Source organism: Artemia sp. Qi Xiang Cuo, chromosome 6, assembly GCF_049724085.1.
Source record: "Artemia sp. Qi Xiang Cuo chromosome 6, ASM4972408v1, whole genome shotgun sequence".
NCBI classification, from domain to species: domain Eukaryota; kingdom Metazoa; phylum Arthropoda; class Branchiopoda; order Anostraca; family Artemiidae; genus Artemia; species Artemia sp. Qi Xiang Cuo.
Genome location: NC_142799.1, coordinates 59,468,893 through 59,488,244, shown reverse-complemented (window position 1 = coordinate 59,488,244; position 19,352 = coordinate 59,468,893). Strand labels below are relative to the sequence as shown.

Genomic DNA, 19,352 nt, shown 5'->3' with positions numbered 1-19,352 from the left:
GAAAGTCAGCAGCCTTTTGGCCCCGGATAGCCTACGTACAATTTTTAGCAAGCAAATAGAATTCGTTTCTATTAATTTTTAACAAACGGAGAGGAGCGTATAGAAATTGTTACAGATTTTCGCGTAAAGGGCGCATAATTCCATGAATTATACGCCTTATTCACTAACGTGAACGTCCTTTAGACGAACTGCTTAAATATTTACGTCGAATTACGTCCCCACGCGATAGTATGAGACCTGAAACTAGGAGACTGTATAATTAGCTTTTCGATAGTTCATAAGTCTAAGATTTTCTTTCGATAGCATTTTTTCTTGTATATTTCTGCCCATATGAGCCCTCTTCTGACGTTCTACGACAACTGGATCGACACACACAATCACGCTCCATGACCATCCTTCTTGTAGTAATGCGAAATTTGGAACTCGTGTGGGTAGAACCTACAAAAAGTTCTCAGAAACATCAAATTTGGTTATGTTCTTTTCCTGGAGATCAAGGTCCTTTTGAAGGTTTTCTCAAAAATAATTCTAATTTTCCTGTGCATTGCTTTTTGAAGGCTAAAATTAAAACCGATTCGGGAGGCTATACTCATTTTAAATGTTATCGCGAGTTCTTCAGAGCTTTCTTCCTGGAGTGAGCAATACCTCACAAGCAGCAGAAACCTGTTTTGTCATTAGGATTTCATTATATTCTAGATGCGGTTCATCACGAGTTTCCGGATTCTTAACAAGCCCCAAATTAGCTTTTGGAAGTTGGACATGGTCCAACTCATCAGAACCGAGGGGTCGTTCACTTCTTGCCACCTGATGCACATCTCGGAGCATCATGTTTGCCGCAAAGTTCCAATACGCATGGCAGAGTTCTTACAAGCTCGGCATAGTTCCGACACGCGTGGCACTATCCCAATAACGCTTGGCATAGTTCCACGTTTGACACGCGCCAACTGGTGCATGTGATATCTGAAAGTTGATACCCCTTCTTATAAGAACTGCTTATGAAATGCAATAGAGTCCTGTAGTAATGTATAATAATGTTCTGTCCATAAACAAATCCCAAATTACAATTTGGGATTTGCCAAAGACAGAAGAAGAGGCAGTTGAATTTTTACAGGATAAAGTAACTTGTAATTTTTATTATTTTGTTTATTAACCAATATAACCAGATATCTGTGTCTCCTATTTGACTGTAGCCTTTTCTGTTTGACATTCCAAATAGAGTACATAGCAGTACCCGCATAATGCACCAGTACCACATTTTCCATTTATTTTAGTCTGACTTTTCTTTCTTTAGCCTCTGAAATACTATTAATAATCTCGTTCCAATTGACTACTTCAAATTCTTTAATTCGGTCTAATTACTTTTTACTTAAAATTCAAATTAGAATTGCTTAAATTCGGTCTACTTACTTTTATTTTCAAGAAATGGTGATTCAGATAAGGAAAAAATGAAAACTTCGGATTCAATGTGCTTATACTTACTGCCAACTGTGCCCTCTACTTTACTTTATTTTAACAAAACTTAAATTTTGAAAATTACAAAATGATTATAACCGTCAGATTATTTATTTGTAATTGTGTGCCCTTAAAATTTCAGTGCCCGGGGGAAGTACACCCTACCCCCCCTTAAAACCCCCTCTGTGAGGAGAGGCTTTACAAATTAGATCGAAAAAAACACGAAAAGGGATCCTAAAACAACACACACAAATTATAAAAGAAACTTTTACAGTTTGGGGCAGGGGGTGTGTACTTGTAACTAGCGCTTTTTAATAAGACAGTTTTAAAAAGAATAAAACACATCGAAAAGTATAAGTATACTTGGCTTCTTAATGTCAACTAACCATGTCCTAGGGTTAAAATTTAGATTTTATGGAAACAAGGGACCCTTCCAGTGTAAAATCTTCCAAATTGTCCATTAAAATGTTTCCCAGCCCCGAACATGCAAAGTTCAATCTCGCGTTTTTCTCAAAAATTGGGCATAACCCCTTTTTAATATTGTGGATATAGTATGTGTAGATGATTTCAATATTAGCCTTGATTTGCTACACATGACAGTTTCAAAAATTATGTCCAGATTTTTGAATGCCAGAACAAAAAACAAAAGGCAAGATTGTACATTATTTTCAAAAGACACGCAAAAATAGGTGAATAATACCTAAATTTTATGAAATTACAGAGACAATGTAAAAATCTCGATGTTTCGGAACGAGAGAACTTAATTCCAGCAGTTTAAAAACAAAGAAAATTTCACCTTCAAGGCTTAGGAATCGGAAAGTGGTCATTATCTCATTTTTCTCTGCAGTAATTTCGATAATGAGTCTAAAGGGCAGCGGCTAAGATTCCTTTAAGTGGTTTTTTATTACCCCGCCAGGGGGGGGGTGCCTATCTGAGACTATCGTTTTTTTTTAATAGGTCTTACTATACTAGGAATAAATTAGGATGAAAAAGTGATGCTAGGAAGGGAAAACATCGATCAAGCAAATCCCTAATCTGACTAATATTATTTGTGCATGTATTTAAGGTGCAAAAAGCATGACAGCCAAGATTTTGGTTTTTTTTCGCAGTCTAAAGGGATTTAGAAGAAGCTGATTAGGTTAGGTATTTAATGTAATGCGTTCTAGGCAGGGCCGGATTTAATTATTTGGAACCCCTAGGCCCAAGCGATTTACGCAGAAATATGATTGCTAGAATGAGTTTGAAAACCCATTTTTAATTAATGGGCTGTGTTTCAGTGGCGCCAATTCACTAAAATGCAGCAGCGAGAAAGGATTTTTTCAATCCCCTCACTGTTGTCTTTAAACTATTTTTGTTATGTCGATTGTAAATTAATTAATTGCTTGTTTTAATTATTTGAAAAAAACTACGTTTTCTAAAGAGTTAAAGAGGCTGAGTCACAAGTTCAAACCTTAAAACATACAGGGATTAGAAGGTACAGTTGGGGGGCTGCCGCCCCTCAAATCCCCCGCTTTCGCAGCCTTTAAATAAAAAAAAATTTTAAACTGAAAGTAAGGAGCGACATTAAAACTTAAAACGAACAGAAATTATTCCGCATATGAAAGGGGCTGTGCCCTCCTCAACGCCTCGCTCTTTACGCTAAAGTTTGACTTTCTCACAACTCTTTTTTTTAAACAATAAAAACTTTGGATATTTGGTTTTTGGAAAACAGGGAAGGAGTGATCGGATTGAGCTGAAATTTTGAGGATAAGCTTCCAGGCCCCAGGAAACCTTATTCTCCAAATTTCATCCCGATCAGATAACGTTAAAGGAGGGCTGTGGTGGGAAAAATTAACATGGGCTCTTATAGGAAAACGAGGTTTTTCGTAAATGTAAATTCGGGGGATAATTTTTTCGGTCTGAAAATATCAAAAGGCCCTAACAGGTGGAGTTCCGGTTCGAATGAGTCCTAATTCACACGGATCCGTTGCCAACTGTGGCCTGTAGGCGTGGCTAATAAAAAAAAAAGAGAAATGAACTTTAAGTGGCTATATTTGGTTTTTGGAAAACAGGGAAGGAGTGATCGGATTGAGCTGAAATATTGAGGATAAGCTCCCGGGCCCTAGGAAAGCTTAACCTCTAAATTTCAGCCCAATCGGACAACGTTAAAGGGGGATGTGGTCGGAGGGTCGAAACTTCCGGCCCACTTTTACCCATGAAGATAAAGTCGGAGGGGGTGAAATTTTGCACGTTTCTTAGTTGGAGCTTGAGTTACAAAATGCAATCACCGCTGTCTCTCTGCGACCGCTAGGACCGGAAATCGCTTAACATTGTGGCGGGTCGCCTCTTTATAGAGGCACAAGTGTGCCTCCTTGAAATTGAATTGAACTGAAGTTACATACAGTGATCCGAGAATTGTCTCTGATTGCATTGGACGAAATTATTGTGTAAATTTCATTCAAATTGAAATAGAATTTTTAACTGGCCCTGAACTAGGATTTTGATTGTATAGTAACTTATTGATGATATACTCGAAACAATCCTCATGGGAGAATGTTCAAAATATTACAAATGAATGGAAAGACAGACAAATGAAGCAAGCATAGAAAGAGAAGTCACTCAGCCCTCTTTATTTCTGACTCCTTAAATTCTTTCATTTTTGACTTTGACATGAGCGTTTAATGGGTATAGTACGAAAAGATGTCAGTCTGACAACTTGTCCCTAAATATTTCTTGAAAGTTCCAACTAAATTTTATTAACCGTTCCTGGTACATTAAAGATGGTCTTTTCAAAAATTGGGATGCACATAGTTTCTTTTGATTAAGTTGTGAATCTCTCTCTATATTGCCTAAAATTTTCAACTTAATAACCTTAGCCATTCTTGAAATACTACAGATAAGCCTTTTTGACAAACTGGATGTATTTAAACTCTTTTGATTTAGTTCAATAGTAGTAGTAGTAGTAGTTGCAGCTTCTGTAATAACATTAGAATTAGCAGTAAGAGTCACGGTAACAGTCAAAATCCGTGTAGCGGTAGTAGTAGTTGCAGTCACAATCACAGTCAAAAATAGTCGCAGTCACAAGCACGTGTAGTCGGAAGTAGCTATGTTCACAATTGGAAGTTATCGTATAAGTTGTCATACTCGCAAGTAGTCGCAGTTGCAAGTAGTCGCAGTAGCAGTCACAAGCTGTCGAAGTTACAGTCGCTGTCTCTGTCATTTGTAGTTGCTCTCGCAAGTAGTCGTCGTTGAAGTTGCAGTCACAGTGGTAGCTGTAGTCCTGAAAGTTGCAAATTAATATCCTTAGTCATTCTTAAGATATTGTAGATACGCCCTTTTGATAACCTGGATGTACCTAATCTAATTTAATTTAGTTGAACAGTTTGTGAAATTTCACCTTAATACCCTTTGCTTTTTCGAACGCACTCAGAATCAAATATCCCCCTTTCCTAATGTCAAGTAATAATTTTTCTTCGTTTTAAGTATCAACTTCGCTCTTTACTTCCCTCGTTAAAGCTTTGTTTTTTTTTTTCAAATTAATATTTTAGACAAGTACCACCTTTTTCAAACAGTTTGTGGTAACGAACTGAATGTAAGGAGTGACCCGGCTCAATAGTAACCGAAACTCTAAAAAACGGATACCAATAGATCCATCAAAAGAATTCGATTTTATGTTGATTTCAAATCTACAAGTTTCATCAAGTTTAATCTTGCCCTTCAAAAAGTTTCGCGCAAGGGAAAAATTGCCTTATTTTCAAAAAAGAAGGAGACACCCCCTAAAAGTCATAGAACTTTAAATTAAAATCGGACCATCAGATTCAGCGTATCAGAGAACCCTATTATGGAAGTTTCAAGCTCCTATCTGTAAAAATGTGGATCTTTTTTTTTTGCCAGAAGAAAGATCACGGATGTGTGTTTTTTTTTTTTTTTTTTTTTTCATGGGTGATTGTATCGACCCAGTGGTCATAGAATATTGCAGGAGCGCTCATTCGAACGGAAATTAAAAGTTCTAGTGCCCTTTTTTAAGTGACCAAAGAAATGGAGGGTTAATAAGAAACCCTTCCACGCTCATTTTTTCCCAAGTCGCTCGATCAAAATTTTGAGATAGCCATTTTGTTCAGCATGGTCGAAAAATACAATATCAATGTCTGTGAGGATGATTTAATCCCCCACAGTCCCCTGGGGAAGGTCTGCAAGTTATGAACTTTGCCCAATGTTTACATATAGTATTGGTTGTTGGGAAGTATACAGAAGTTTTCAGTGGAATTTTTTCTGGTAGTTGAGGGAAGGGGGGGTGGGTCGTGGGTTACGGGGGAGGATCTTTCCATGGATGAAGTTTTCATGGGGAAAGGGACATTGATATGAAGGGAGCGCCGGATTTCCCAGCATTAATGAAAAATTATCAGAAATCAAATTAAAAAAAAATTTAATTGAAAGTAAGGAGCAATATCTAAACTTAAAACGAACAAAAATTGTTACATATATGATTGGGTTTGCCAATGGTCTTTGTGATTAAGGGGCCATTCTTAAAGCATTGGAACAAAATTTGAACTTTAGGGTATAAAGCGAGATACATTACTAGGGGGCGAGCCCCCTTTTTCTGCGTAATAAAAATATACGAAAATAGAAGTTCTTTATGTAAGTTAATTCGAAAGTTACCACAGATCAAAATTGCGAGAAAGTTATTTAGCCAAAAATAAAGTAAAATTAATATACATTTTTTTCTTAATTATTCATGCACGGTGAGCCAAAATCAAAGCTGCATTAATTCAAAAACGGTCAGAAATTAAATAAAACAACTAGTTTTTTTTTAACTGGAAGTAAGGAGCGACATTAAAACTTAAAACGAACCGAAATTATTCCGTATATGAAAAGGGCTGTCTGATCCTCAACGCCCCGCTCTTTACGCTAAAATTTGACTTTTTCTCACAACTCTACTTTTTAAAACAATAAAAAACTTTAGGGTAAACAGCGGGGCGCTGAGGAGGGGATAACCCGTTCCAGATACGTAATAATTTCTGTTCGTTTTAATGTCGCTCCTTGCTTGCAGTTAAAAAAAACTAGTTTTTTTTAACTTCTAAAGAAAATCAACCCCGATAGCTTTATTAAGTCAACAAACATTACTCACTCGCTTGAAAAGTTATATCTTCATCCCGTACAGTCTTGTTGATTGTTGCCAACTGGATTTTTATCGATCGATTATCAACGCTAATGGATAGTTTAATATGAATTAATTCGAATGTTCTAATGTCCTTCGTTTTTGAATTATTTGAATACAAATATGTATTGTATTACTGGACTCCAATAATTCTTTCGATAGGACTTAAGCAGTTGAAGAAAATAGAGAAACTATGCTGGATAACATATTAACTGTGTATAACATATTAATTGTCTATAATTATATATATATATATATAATTATGTTAAGCTCTTCATCCAAGTAGAACCTGTTTATCTGACTAATAATAATGAAATATCACAAAGATGATGAAAATATTCAGAAACAAATTTGGGCTATATATTTGCACACTAGGGGGGGGGGGGGGTTAAAGTATAGCGGGTCTGCATGCAAAATGTGTTAGGTAAAACTAGTCTGTATATTATGAACTAAGAATTGTTTTTTGACTTTACCCTGTCTCAATACTTTACCCCCCCCCCCTAATGTGCAAATAACTTTACCCCCTCCCCCTAACGTGCAAACTCCCCCTACCTTCCCCCCCCTAAACCCCAAAAAACAACAGTTTAAATATCGTAAACGCAACGAAAACCACGCTTTGCATTGCATTACTCTATAGCGGTCTCTTGAATTAACCCATCTGGCGGGTTGTTCATGACTGGTTTCCTTGTAAAGGCCTATATAACGCACCAGTACCGTCAATAATATGAACTGCGAAAAATTTACCAAATTTTCGGCAGTTCATACTATTGACCTACGAATAAAGTGAACATACTACTCAATGCCTTTTTTATGCTCGTTACAAATATAACAATCATTTTTGTCGGAAATGTATTTTACCCCCACCCCTATATATACCTATTCAGGGTGTATACTTGCACATTAGGAGGGGGGGTGAAGTTTAAAGCATACTTTATTTCTGACAGTTTATTTCTGATGCAGATGAGAGGTAAGTTTAAACTTCACCCCCCCCCCCCCATGAGAGGTAAGTTTAAACAGTTCATATTATTGACTTGCGAATAAAGTGAACATACTACTCGATGTCTTTTTTTATGCTTACACATTAGGTGTGTGTGTGTGTGGGGGGGGTTGTTGGTAAATTTTAGTTTTGATGTAAATCAGATTTAAGTTTAAACTTTCCCCCCCCCTAATTTGCAACTATATACCCTGAATTGGTATATATAGGGGCGGGGGTGAAATTCAATTCCTACAAAAATGATTATTATATTTGGAAAGAATACAAGGTCAATATATACCAAATCATATTATTGAGTTAGGACTAAAGTGAATACACCATTCGATGCCTTTTTTTATGCTGATTACGACTATAATAAGCATTTCTCTCGGAAATGACTTTCAGCCCCCCCCTCTATATAGGCCAATTTAGGGTTAGGTTAGGTTAGGTATAGCCTATATAGGTTAGGTAACTGGTTAGGTTAGGTAACTGCCGACAATTTACCAAAGAATCTTACCATTGTAATTATCATATGCAGTTGGTGTATATTCCGTGGGATGTTGATTGGTTGTATAGTTCACAATAAGAGATGTTATTTCCGACAGCACCATCTCCAACTAATACACATTTTACAGCACCTCGGACACTACATCCTCCAACTCCTTTCTGATCTTTATCCGAGCCCATAGTAATCAGAGCCCCAATATCTGGGTGACATTTCTTGATTTCATTCAATACTATAAAAATAGTAAGCTCAATAAAAAAAACTTCCTAGTCTAACTAAACAAAGGCAATTGAGCTATGGGATGGTAGTATCTGTGAACTTATTCGAAACCCGTTTCAGTGACGCCGTCCGCTTTTATATTAATCGCCTTCTTGTTCACCAATTTCGGGTCGATGATTCATACTCATTGGAGCGAATTATTTGTGTAGCCATGCCAACTATTTGTATCTTAAAAATAACAATGTTCAAAATTTACTGTAAAGATAATGACAGTGATTATATGAACAACTATAATTCATACTCATAATTATGAGTATTTCCAGGATTTTTTATCCAGGATTTTTTTTCGGGGGGAGGGGTACAAAAGAAAATTTTCTGGGGGGGGGGGGTACACACACAAAAACGAACAAAAAATTTGTTTATTTTTTTTTATTTATTATAAAAATTTGTTGTTGGGCAAATTATGTTCTGGCCTTGGGAGGGCATAGGGGTTTTTAGCCCAACTTAGGTTAATTTCTGCTCGTTTTGAGTTGGACTTGGTTATTTATAGTAATTTCTGTTCGTTTTGGGTTTCATTTATTTATCGATGCTGATTTGTGGTAGTTTCACGCTTGGCAGATTATTTGATTTTATTTTTGCTCATTTTTTGTTTAATGGAGTTCTTTACCTTTCTTTGAAAAACTTGTTTTGTGGAAAAAGGTTTTTTAAATAATTTATGTTCGTTTTATATTGACATAGTCTTTTCAGTGGAAAAGAAAATAATAGTTTAAATTTTTTTGTTTTCTTAAGACTTTATAGTTTGGCCTGCTATTTGTATGATGAAGAAAAATTTTCAGCAATTTTTAACAACATACACCCTTTTAAAAATCTGGACACAAATAGTAGTGTTTAATTTAGTTTCATACCTCCTATAGCACTTGAAACCATTCGCAAAAAAATCTGTTAATTTTCTTTGATGGCTTAGATACACTTACGCTATTTTGTTTTGGTTAAATTTTAAGAACAGAAGCAGCCCCGAAAGTTTGAATATAATACCATCAGTCGATCTTTGGATAATGCTGAGATGCCTTATTGGTAATTAGAAATAAAAAAATGCTTTTTGATTTCATTTTATGGAAACATTTTATTTTAAAAATTAAGGGGCAAAGGGGAGGTGGGGCTGGGGAGGGTAATTAATTGCCCTCCAATCACTTTCGACTATTAAAAAGGGCATTAGCCCTTTCTATTTTCAATCGAATAAGCCCTTTTCGAAGTTCATACGACAACTCCTTCGATACGAAGTGCCGTGGTCTAAACAACAACAACAATAAAATAATACATTATACCCATATCGATCTTTACTATAAAAATGTCAAGCCTTCCAGTCACTTTCGACTATTAAAAGGGCACTAGGCCTTTCGATTTCCAATCGAATGATCCCTTTTTGAGTTTCTACGACAACGCTTTCTATAAACACCTTACACCCCAGGGCATAAATTACAACCCTTACCCTAAAGGCTGTTAGGGTGGTTGTCATCCTCTAAGACCTAATTTCCAGAACTTTCAACTACGTTAAACATAATGGCTATCTCAAAATTTTGATTGGAAGTGTATGGGGAAATGGTGGGCGTGAGACAGGCGTTAGTCGCTCTTCAATCACTTTCAACTATTAAAAAAGGCACTGGCCCTTTCAATTTCCAATCAAATGAGCCCTTTTGAAGTTTCTACGACAATGCTTTCAATAAAAACCATATATGCTCCCAGGGCATAACTTACAATCCTCACCCTGAGGGCTTGAGGGGGGGGGATGTCATCCTCAAAGACCTAATTTCCAGAACTTTCTACTGCGTTGAACAAAATGGCTATCTGAAAATTTTGATTGGATATGTTTAGGGGAATGGTGGGCGTGAGAGGGGGGATACTTACCTTCCAATCACTTTCTACTATTAAAAAGGGCACTAGCCCTCTCAATTTACAATTGAATGAGCCCATTTTGAAATTTTTACAACAACTCTAACTATAAAAACCCTATATGCCCCCAGGGCATAACTTACAACCTTTGCCCTGGGGGCTCTGGGGGGTTTGTCATCCTTACATACATAATTTCCAGAACTTTCAACTACGTTGAACAAAATGGCTATCTCTAAACTTTGATTGATTGTGTTTGGGGAAATGGTGGGCGTGAGAGGGGGGTTAATTGCCCTTCACTCACTTTCGACTATCAAAAAGAACAATAGCCCTTTCAATTTCCAATTGAATGAGCCCTTTCTGAAGTTACTACCACATCGCTTTTTATAAAAACCTTATAAGCCCCCAGGGCATAACTTACAACCATTTCCCTGAGGGCTGTGGGGGGAGGGGAGGGTTGTCATCCTTAAAGACCTAATTTCAAAACTTTCAACTACGTTGAATAAAATGGCTATCTCAAAATTTTGATTGTATGTGTTTGGTGAAAAGGTGGGCCTGAGAGGGGGGTTAGTTGCCCTCAAATCACTTTCGACTATAAAAAGACCACTAGCCCTTTGAATTTCCAATTGAATGAGCCCTTTTTCAAGTTTCTACGACACACATTTCAATAAGAACCTTATACCCAGGGCATAACTTATATCTCTTGCCCTGAAGACTGTGGGGGAGTGTCCTGCTCAAAGGTATAATTTCCTGAACTTTAAACTACGTGGAACAAAATGGCTTTCTCAAAATTTTGATTGGATGTTTTTGGGGAAATGGTGGGCATGGAAGGGGTGTTAGTTGCCTTCCAATAACTTTCGACTATTAAAAAGGGCACTAGCCATTTCAATAATTCACATTTTTTTACCTACTAATGCTTTTTTTTCGTCATATAATAACATGTTGTACCATTGACCGGTCAAAGGTACACTATTTATTACGGTCAAAGGTACAACACACAACCATTATTTATTAAATGCATTCATTCAGTAATAGGTGACGAATTTAAGATTGAAATACTATGTTTTTTATTTACTCCAAAGATATAACAGCAATATAAAACAGTGAAAAGTAAATCATTATTAATATAAAAAAAGAGTATAATAAAGAAATCAGTACATGAAAATACTTACTTTTAGAGATGGAAATGGATAAAAATTTCTTTAAAAATCTGCAAGCATGTTTTGATCTTCATAACATTTATAGCAGCGCTCCAAGGAGCTAATGCATGTAACGGCATATTTAACTCCAAAAAAATATGTAAGATGGCAGCACAAAACAAGGTGGTCAAAGGTACATGGCGGTCAGATTTAGAACATTTTCCCCTACTTGTTAATTATACGGAACACACCCAAGAAGTGAAGTTAATCCTAATAAAATATACCAAAATATGTTGATAATACAATACTTTACTAACAAAATTATGGGAACTATAGCAGAAAATTATGAAAAGCAGGCCGCCAGATACGAACGCATTTTATTAAATACCTACAACGTATTTTTTCCACTAAGCCTAAGCTAATTGTCTCCGAATACAGATAGCTAAACCGTTTTTTTTTGTCAGATCTTGCATATAGAAATTCTTCACTGTGTTCCGTATAATTAACAAGTACCCAATTCAACTATTCATGTTCATCTTAAATATGAAAAAGAATATATTTTGAAGTTGCTCCTCATATATATATATATATATATATATATATATATATATATATATATATATATATATATATATATATATATATATATATATATATATATATATATATATATATATATATATATATATATATATATATATATATATATATATATATATATATATATATATATATATATATATATATATATATATATATATATATATATATATATATATATATATATATATATATATATATATTACCTTAATTACCTTAATTCGCACTTCGGAGCAAATTAAGGTCCATACTGGATCTGTTGTGCTCCGGGTTGGTTGCGTTTTATTTAAAATGTTGGTTGCGTTTATTTAAAATGCCATCTTGGAAAATTGTATCTACCCAAAACGCGACTCACAGCAGTTGACTGAGTGGCTAAATGGGGCCACGCATATATATATATATATATATATATATATATATATATATATATATATATATATATATATATATATATATATATATATATATATATATATATATATATATATATATTTAATTGGAGCAAATGGCGATGTTTAGCAAGGGGAAACCTGCTTGTTCCTTTTAGAATTTGCCTGTTTCTGGCATTGCCGCTTCTTTAGTTGGCTAAAGGGCGGCTACCCCGACTTTTTTTGCCTTCCCCCTCTGTTTTGAATCCGTTACCCTCCCAAACATAACCGAACTTCGTCTTCCTCCATTCGCTTTGGTCACTACTGTCCGTAGCTTGGGCCTTTGTCCCTTGCATATGGTACGCGCTTCGCTGAAGCCAGTACTCAGGTCTTCTGTTCCGCAGTGCTTAGGCCATGGTCGCCAATTGGGGAGGGAGGGGGGTTGCATATACTACCCCTAGATTTTGAACATACCAGTCGGGGTATTTTTTTCGGAAAAATTTGAAGGAAAAAAAATTGACCCCCTCCCTTATATTTTGAAAAATTCGGTACTGTTCTAAAATTTGGAAAACACGCGAGAATGTGACTCGAGAAAAGCAAAGATCAGATAGCCATTACCCGTTAACTACCTATCTGACGCTATATAAACAAGAATTTCTCACTCCGGGAACTATATTGAAACTTTAGTTTTTTGGGGTTTAGAGGGTAAAAGGTATCTAGGTTAGGTTCCGTATTTAATATATGCTATGCTTTGCCCTCCCCCCCTAATGCGCAAATCTAAAGTCCAAATTTGTTCATAAACTGATATATTTTCATTCATCCTGGTTTGTTTTATTTCATTAGCATTAACCAAACGTCGTTTCTCGCGTGTTTTCCAGATTTTAGAAAAGTACCAAACATTTTTTTTTTTATATCTTCATTAAAACTGAAAATAGTACTTGGCCTCCCTCCTTGTATTTTCGTGAACTGATACCCCTGGCTCAGACCTTCAGCACTTGCTTTGCTAGGGCCCCCAGCTTTCACCGATTCACCTACATATTTATTAACTTTACCAATATTTTTCTTATGCTGAACCTTCACGAAAGAGACTTCACCATTGTACTCTCGTAATTACCATTTACTCGTCCAATTACCATTTGCGGAAAATGGGTTGAATAAATGAACAAAAATTTGTAAATATCCGTTTTTACCGTGATTTTACATTTCTAGTTGTTTACAAATTTGAAAGCCAATCCCAATTTTCAAGGATGCAAAATTATTGTACACGATTTCACGTTTTTCACTTGAATAATTTAGCCACAAGTTCGATGAATACATTTCCATGGATTTTGTTGCTACAATGTTCATGATAAGTACACCCATAAGCTTGTCCATAAAACAGAACTAATAGTACAGGCAAACTAGAGTTTGACCCCCAAAAAATTACAACAGAAATGATTTTTACACCATTTTGTAGAGAAAAAAAGATGAACAACATATCCAACGTTGCACAGTCTAGGTCGACGCAAAACTTTTTTTTTTTGCTTTTCGTGTCAATTTTTTAGTTTTTTATATAAAAAAAAGAAGTGTAAATGTTCCTTTTTCTATATATGATGTATCATCATATATAGAATTATTGTAAAATGTAAAATGATTATTGTAAAATGAAGTGCTGAGCCCGAAAATGAAAGCAAGTTTGATGTACAAAGTACCAAAAAAAGTTTCATAATCATTAATATCTGATTTTACCCTTCTCATCGTTGTGACCTCTTTTTCACAATGCTTTTCGAAGGCAAATATTCTGACATAAAATGATGAGATGAGACCAAAAATCAAATTAACCTAATGTAATGTCTACTAGAAGACCTGTTTCATATTCATCAATATGCACTTTTTTTATTTTCATTTGGCATGTTTCTTTTAGCACTTATTGTCCACCAAATCGTAGATTTTTGTTAAAAACAAATTGCAACAGAAATGATTTTTACAACATGTTTTGGAAGAAAAAACTGAACAGCATATCCAAAGTTGCACATTCTAGATCGACGCAAAACTAGGTTTTTTTTGCCTATCGTGTCAGTTTTCTCACTTTCCTAACAAAAAAAAAAGTTCCGGTAATTGTTCATTTTCCTTGAACTGAATTATTATTCCGATGCAAAAAGACGAGATGAATGGGTAAATGGAGTCAAATTTGCTATCAGGTATATAAGAAATTTTATAATCATCAAAATGAGATTTTTACACTTCTCGTCGTCATAACCCCCATTTGTTTTACCAGGCCATCTTTCGATTGCTAAATTGTCGGTTTTGAGAGCTAATAATTAGTTAGCCTGAATTTGATCGTCGCTGGCTCCATCGCCTGATGGGTCGTCCTAGGAAAAAGTGAGTGCAAGATGTTTATTTAAATATTAAAAATATTAGAAATAGAAATCATCTATGAAACTAGTTTTCAGCAGCCGACATTTAAAATCCCTTTTAGAATAAACTAATTATCAACACACTGACTCGTCTTCACAACTGATAAAATTATCGAATCAACTTCATGAACATTAGAAAGACAGAATCAAAATCCGACTAGTATTCACATCTTATTCTTTTAATTCACATGTATAAACTTCGACGGTCTCCTCATTGTTATAACTTTCGATTCTTGGAGAGGTAGAACAGTTTGTCCCTTTGCACGTCTTACACGCTGCAGTGCAAGCCTTTTTTAAATCAGCTACATCTCGTTGAGCTACATTCCAGTTGACAGGAGCACTTCACGATTTTCAGAAGCAGACGAGGGGCTGGTAGGACATAAGTAGTCAATGGATACAATAAGTCATCTCTATTTTTCTAACCCCATTCCTCGGCTTAATGTTCAGAATTAGGATCTCCACTCTATACCTGAACTTGGTAGAAAACCCTGTAACTGTGGAATTTAGCCGCATCTGAAGTTGGTGGTAACTGTTCTGGGTGGAAGAAGGTGCTAGCAGTAGTCACCTTCTTTTTAAAAACTTCCCTGCGGATTTCATTTAGATTTCCCCTTTTGTTGAGCCATATAACATGAGCAGAGTGTCTTCTCCAGAAGCCCTTACGTCCTCCTTCGAAGTGGACTTCAGCATGAATAGTGCAGCTGAGGTAAGAAAATCGGAACTCTACATCCGTGATGTAGAGTTTCGTAGCTGATGTACGAAACTCTACATCCGTGAAGTAGAGTCACAGCCTAAGATGGCGTGAGCAAAATTTATCAGATGGCATGTCTCTTGGTCAGGCTTCTCTTTCATTTTTTTCAATATCCCGTATTCGGGGAGCTTTGTTCGACTTTGGCTCCGATGCAAAGAATAGTTTCTTGCTTGATAGGTCACATTGATAACACAATAGAGCCAAAAGATCAGTATCATCTCCAATGACGCCAGTGTTGTAATACCAGGAAGAATCAATAGCAGCCTGCACAAATGGGACATCTGCATCACTTGGTGCATCGACTACGACGAAGCCCTTTGATCGGAGATAAAAAGCCAACGCGCAGATAAACCTGGCCTTGTTTTTCTTGCAGGACAAGAACTCATCCTTTTTACCTTCAGCTGCATATCTGATGCGAAGAAGATCTCACGGTCGATTATACGAGTTCTCTTTGACTGGGCCATATCCTTTATGGTAGCTCCGCAATAGTAGCCGTTCGGAGGATTTCGGAGTATCGTCCCTTTTTGGCCCATGGAATTTTGCGCAGAAGGGCTCCACCGTCGATGATATATCGAATACCTTTGGGAAGGGGAGTATAGGGCTCCTTAAGATTGCAAGCCTGTGCTATAGCCTCGGCAAACTCTGGCTTGTTCTGAGACTGGAGTATGCAAGAACTGTCAAAAAGTGATGCTGGGTAGGAACACAGTTCGTGTTGAAAGTACTCAGATTCCGTGAGATTGATCCTCTTTGTTAGCGTGATGAACCTCTAAAAAAGAGAGTGGAGTCCAGTCTTTTACAATATCCACCTGGATTCCGCTTTGTAGTAAATTGAACTGTCTGTTGTTTTCATCGTAACTCAAAATCAGTGACCAGCTTTCCAGACATGGAGTGAATGATTTTTGGGCCTAAATCTCTAGCAGAATCAGCGTTGGAAGATTCATAAGGAAGTTTGGGGGGAAGATTCCCCCCAAACTCAAAATTTTCCAAAATTCTACTTTAGAAGCTTTTTAAACATTTCTAAAGCATTAATAGATAGAGTGCTAAAAACATCAGAATCGACTTCAGAGTACACGTTATATCACGGGAAGAGGTTTTTAAAATCCCCCTTCCCCCCAAACTCAAAATTTTCCAAAAGTTTACTTTATAAGCTTTTTTAAATATTGCTAAAGCACTAATAGATAGAGCACTACAAGTTTCAGAATCAACTTCAGAGGACAAGTTATATCACGGGAAGATGGTTTTAAAATCCCCTTTCCCCCCTAACTAAAAATTTTCCAAAATTTTATTTTAAAAGCTTTTTAAATATTTCTAAAGCACTAATAGATAGAGTGCTAAAAACATCAGAATCGACTTCAGAGAACACGTTATATCACGGGAAGAGGTTTTTAAAATCCCCCTCCCCCCCAAACTCAAAATTTTACAAAATTATACTTCATAAGATTTTTTAAATATTTATACTTCTATATGAGAGATAAAGAGGAAACCAGAAGACTCGAATTTAGAGGACAAATTGTTTCATGTAAAGAGGTTGTTGAAATCCCCCGTCCCCCCAAGCTGAAAATTTTCCAAAATTCTAATTTATAAGCTTTTAAAATATTTCTAAGGAACTAATAGATAGAGTGCTAAGAACATTAGAATCGACTTCAGAGGACACGTTATATCACGGGAAGAGGTTTTTAAAATCCCCCTTCCCCCTTAACTCAAAATTTTCCAAAATTTTATTTTAGAAGCTTTTTAAATATTTCTAAGCACTAACAGAAAGAGTGCTAAAAATTTCAGAATCGGCTTCAGAGGACACGTTATTTCACGGGAAGAAGTTATTAAAATCCTCCTTCCCCACAAACTCAAAATTGTCTAAAATTTTATTTCAGAAGGTTTTTTAAATATTTCTAAAGTGCTAAGACACAAAACGTGCAGAAATTATTTGAAAAAAACTACGTTTTTAACGTTACTACGTTTTACATTAAACAGGCTGAGTTACACGTTCGAACGATAAAACGGACAGGGATTAGGAGGTACAGTTGGGGGGGCAGCTGCCCCCCAAAATCCCGCTTTTGCAGCCTTTAGATAAAAAAACAAGTTTTTTAAATTGAAAGTGAGGAGCGACATTAAAAATTAAAATAAAGAGAAATTATTTCGTATATGAAAGGGGCTGTCCCCTCTTCAACGCCTCGCTCTTTACGCTAAAGTTTTTTATTGTTTAACAAAAATAGAGTTGTGAGAAAGTCAAACGTTAGCGTAAAGAGCGAGGCGGGGAAAGACCCTTTCATATACGGAATAATTTCTGTTCGTTTTAAGTTTTAATGTCGCTCCTTACTTTCAGTTTAAAAAACTTTTTTTTTTTTAAAGGCTTCAAAAGAGGGGTTTGGGGGTGGCAACCCCCCAACTGTACCTCATAACCCCAGTATGTTTTAAGGTTAGAACATGTGACTCAACCTATTTAGTCCCCCCCCTCCCCCCCCCCCTGCTTTCAAATCCCCTTGCAGCTAACCTTTCCACCCTCGAAAGAAAATTTTTATATAAGTTCCAAGATTTTCTACAGATTTTAAATCGCGGATGTAAAAAAGAAAAGCAAAACTTTTCAACATTATAGGATTAAGCTATTTTGAATATATTTTATGTGGTTACCCAACTCAAAATTTTAAGAGGTTCCCCAAAAAAGTGATAAAAATAAATATAGGTTATTTGGTACTTGTGCATTATAAATAACCCATTACTATAAACCTTACAAGGAAATCAGACAAATGGGTATTTGCTAGATTAATGGATCACAAAGCCTGATTTCTTATTGAGTTTAAAATATTTAAACTGTTGTTTTTTGGGGTATTAGGAGAGAAAAAGGTACCTAGGTTAGGTTACGTATTTAATATGTGCTATAATTTACCCCTACCCCCTAATGTGCAAATATATAGCCCAAATTTGTTTCTAAACTAGTATATTCATCCTATTTTATTTTATTTCATTAGCAGTAACCAAACTTAACTTATTTCGTGTATGGTGTTGGGTTATTTAGTGTAATTGTTGTGCCCAGATGCCGCCAGATAGGGTAGCACATCAGAGGCGGATTTTAAGCGGAGATCCCATGACCCATATCGTTTGGCTCATAAGAAATTTTGTAGTACGGATACCGGATCGGAGTCTTGGAATCATAATTTTGAGATTCTATACTGGAGCAGTTCCAGTCTCTTCCTGTCGATGAATCCCGATATTTTTTACATTGAAGAGTTTCCTTCTATATCTGGAACGGCCGCTTCTTTGTTCAAAAGCTTTGTACACAGGCTTCTGAGTTCCAATATTTCTTCAAGCTGTAGAATTGATTCAGCAACACTGGAACTTTCTTCGAGAAAGACCTAGGAAAGCAGAATAGCATGTAGCGCAGCGTCAACCAGAAAATGCCCACGCATTGCCCTGGTGATTGCTTTCCCGCTGAGAAGATGGGGGACAGTGTTAGGTGCGTAGAGAAGTTCAAGAACCTCTCTGAGTCCTGAACCTTCCATGATGTAGCCAATAGATCCAAAGAAGCTCATCACGGCGTGGAATCCTCCAAGTTTTGGAACAATATTTGAGAGCTCTCTTCCTGGAGTAGCAGCTTCGACAATTTGCAACGCTTTCCATCAAAGCGGTTGGTCAAATGTTACAACCGGAGTAAATCCATACCACCTGGCCTGCTCTGCTACGAAAAGCAAAGTCGAATAAATGCATGTGTCGTCACTAGCTGGAAGGTCAATCATAGGTGGGAAAACAATTGAGGCTTTTCCTGGGTGAGTCCTGACTATGATTGTTTGGTGTGTGCCATTCCAACCCAGTCTTGGATTTTTCAGATACAAGGCACATCAATTTAAATATCAAGTCAATGGGAAAGGAGAACATTCGAAGTGAAACTATTTTAGCTTGTTAGGTGGCAGATACACCAAACTTTTTGTATCTATAG

General features: G+C 36.2%; 1 long non-coding RNA gene across 1 annotated transcript in view; it reads right to left on the bottom strand.

Moving 5' to 3' along the window:
- The window catches only part of LOC148951463 (uncharacterized), a 240,411-nt gene that overhangs the window by 20,664 nt on the left and 200,395 nt on the right, over nucleotides 1-19,352 (bottom strand). Inside the window, exon 2 of the long non-coding RNA XR_016141874.1 lies at nucleotides 8,077-8,296. This is a non-coding gene — a long non-coding RNA (uncharacterized LOC148951463). The remainder of the gene's footprint in view (nucleotides 1-8,076; nucleotides 8,297-19,352) is intronic.